Raw genomic sequence first — 3,675 nt, 5'->3', positions numbered from 1 at the left:
CGATTACTCACGGGTAATTTTGGATGGGTTTCAGATGTGGGGAAACCCATGTGAAATGTTCTCTACAGATTAGTAAGTAAGCACAAGTAAGCCTATACTTACCTTGCTTACGGATCCTTGCTTACTGGGTAATCTGACCCTGCGAAGAAAGATGAGATAAACTCCATTATCTTTGCAATTTGTCTTGGACCAACCTGGGACCAAAGATTGTAATGATGAGCATTGTTTTTCTATGCTGTTATGAAATATTTTTATTGTTTACTTTTCAATTGCCTGAATTATATGTGAATGGAAGAGTATTCTAACTAGTTTGTACTTCAAAGTACAATAAATCCGCAATGAGCATTCATCTTGAAAATAAACAAGTATTTATAATATATATGATGCCTATAATTCCAAAATTTCTTTCAAAAATATTTTTTGTAGTTATTCGTTCATTCAATTAAAAAATATTTATTGAGCACCTAACACATATTGAGGAACTATTTTAAATGCTGGGGATATAGTGATGAACACCAAAGAGTTTATATCCTGGTGGAAAGAAATAACCAATGAATATAAAAACAAAAAAATATCAAATATACAAGTGTGATAGGTGTTGCGAAGAAAAATAAAGAGAATGGAGAACGGTGGCAGATGGTCATGGCAAGACCCATCTGTGGAGACAACATTTGAATGACATGAGGGAGTGAGCCATGTGAAGGTCTGGGGTACAGCTTTCCTGGCAGAGGGAACAGCAAGAGTAAAGACCAGGGTGCATAAGATCTTGGCATATTCCAGGAATAGCAAGAAGACTGGTGTGACTAGAGTGGGGTTTTTGGGAGAGTAAACAAAACAACCAGTCTGTGTTTTCCTGGAACTTACATTATACCAGGGGAGAGAGACAAAAAAATCAAATACGTCATCAGATAAATATAATATGTGCTGGTTGGTCATAAGAGCTAGCAAGGAAAAAGCAGATCAGGAGAAGGGAGGAGGGGCCAGAAATTAATGCTATTTTAGATAGGGTAGTGGGAGAAGCCTCCCCAGAGGAGATAACATTTGAGCAGAGCCTTCAGTGAAGCTGGACAGTAAGGCGAGCAGTACCCTGGGAAAAGTCTCACAGGCAGAACAGTCAGGACAAAGGCCTTGAAATGCTTAGAGAGAAAAGCAAGGAGACTGCAAGACAGTTAGCAAGGAAGAAAATGATAGAAGATATTTTGGTAGCCAGGAGCAGAATTGCTTGGGGCTTGTAGGTTTTTAAGTCCTTGGGTGGTGCAAACATTTTGCGCTTGACTACTAACCTAAAGGTTCGAATCCACCCAGCAGTACCATGGAAGAAAGGCCTGGAGATCTGCTTCCAAAAAGATTATGGCCAAGAAAACCCTATTGAGTAGTTCTAAACTATAGCACATGGGGTTGCCATGAGTTAGAATAGACTCAATGACAATAGTTTTGATTTTTTGAAGGTCTTTAGATTTATTCTCAGTGAGATGGGTGCTGTTGGGTGGTTTAGGGGGGTGGCATGATATGACTTACATTTCAGAAGGACCACTCTGTCTGCTGTGTTTTTGGAAAAAGAGTGGAAGCAGGGAGACCAGTTGGGAAGTTACTGAGGTAGTTCTAGGTAAGAGACAAAGGTGGTTGGGACTAGTGAAGGTCACAAAAAGGGGTCAGAGTTTGGATATATGCTGAATGTAGAGTTGACAGGATTTAGGAATGGATTAGCTGTGGGTATATGAAAATAAATACCAATTGGAAAGCACTTGCAAAAATCCAGACAAGATTATATATTTATAAATGTAATTTCATTTGAGAAATGTTTTTACATTTTATTTATTCAGACATGTTAATAACACAAATAAGGATTTGATGAATACATTGAATTACATCCCTTAGCTGTGAAGCTTTGATTGAAAAGAAAAATGTAACAAATAATTCTCTCGTTTCGGCTTTTATTATCATGTGGACATATGAGTAAGACTCATAATTAAACTAGTTGACAACAAACTCACAAAATAATTGTAGACCTTGGCCACTGTACTAGGCACTGAGGACATAAAGATTGATAAGACTTGATCTGGAGATATTTTTAATCTTGAAAATTACTATTATATTTAGGTAAATATCCTGACATGCTAGTATCTGTGACATAATATTATATAATAATAATATATAATGTTATAGTGTTCTTTTCCCCCCCACACTGTGCTTTTAAAAATAAGTGTTCCCTATTATAATAATAATATAAAAAAAACTTTTTTTTTATTATAATGCTGATGTGGGAAATCAGAGCTTTCTTCTAAGCTAATTTATTTGTTGCTCTCTTTATTTACAAATTGTTTTAATTTTTATGGGATAGAGTTTGACTTATAGCATTACTGTAAGATTCAAATAAAGTAATAATGAACAATGAACATATAACAATGGAGATTTTGTGTGCATTTGATTCAAGTTAATGATGCTTGTTTTAGGTTTATTCTTGAGTGACCAGCTTTGAATATAATTCTAAAGTATCCATTACTATGCAACTTCATGGGTCAGTTTTTGTCTTTGTCTAGCCAGAATTATCTGATTATTTCAGAAACATTCTTAATTCACCCACTGAATGTTACACAGCCTTTTAGAAATTTTGTATGTCTTAAAGACTGTGTGGAAACCCTGGTGGTGTAGTGGTTAAGAGTTCAGCTGCTAACTAAAAGGTCTGCAATTCGAATCCACCAGATACTCCTTGGAAACCCTATGGGGCAGTTCTACTCTGTCCGATAGGGTCACTATGAGTTGGAATCGACTCAATGGCAATGGGTTTGATTTTTTTTTTTTTTTTTGGTAAAGACCGTGTTACAGTATTTTAGAATAAATTCTCCTTTATTTCCATTGTTTTTATGGTGTCTAGGGTGCAGTGGGTAGGGTGTCATCACTGGCTCTCTTTTTCTAAGAATTGTATGATGCAAAAATGAATGCCTCTATTAATGCCATTTAGCTAGTTTTTGTGATAAACTCAACCTCAACTTTATTTTATTTTACCAATTTACAGAGGTAAGTTAACCTACATTTATAATGACTTAATTTTTTAAAAATTGAGCTGCCCTTTATTATTGTTTCTCTAGACAATCCATGACTCTAGTTCAGGAAGAAAAAGATGGATTAGAGTATAATATATGCCTGTCAGGCTTCTGATTTTTTGTGTATTTTATACATACATATATATATTTGGGTCAGTTAATGTTGGGAAAGTGTCCAAATCATTCACCTTTTTATTAGAATTTGTGTAATTTTTTAGCAGATCTGGAGTCATTTTCAATTCTGATACAATTACTGCAAATTTGCTCATCCACTGTCCATCCTTCAATAACCCTGAATCTTCAAGAATAACTTTGAATCCATAGTTAAACAAAATAGAAAAATGAAGTTTTTGTGATGAAAAGGCAAGCCATGAAGCTACAGCCACACACAACATTGCAGAAAAAAAAGTCAAACCAAAGCATAATCTCTCTGCATCACAGTGGTTGGATGGGCCAGACACAAAGAAAAGAGTATTCTGGTTGGCTAATACTGTGCATAAAAGGTCATCTCGCTCACTTGTATTTGTTAAATCCATAAAGCCAGAGATAAGTGAAAGGAACTGGAAAGCAGAAGAAAGAAAAGAGAGTAAAGAGAAAGTATAACTGCAGAAGTGGCAGGAATATGAAAAGT

Source organism: Elephas maximus, chromosome 2 (assembly GCF_024166365.1).
Source record: "Elephas maximus indicus isolate mEleMax1 chromosome 2, mEleMax1 primary haplotype, whole genome shotgun sequence".
Taxonomy (NCBI): domain Eukaryota; kingdom Metazoa; phylum Chordata; class Mammalia; order Proboscidea; family Elephantidae; genus Elephas; species Elephas maximus.
Note: the sequence above shows the minus strand (reverse complement) of the source record.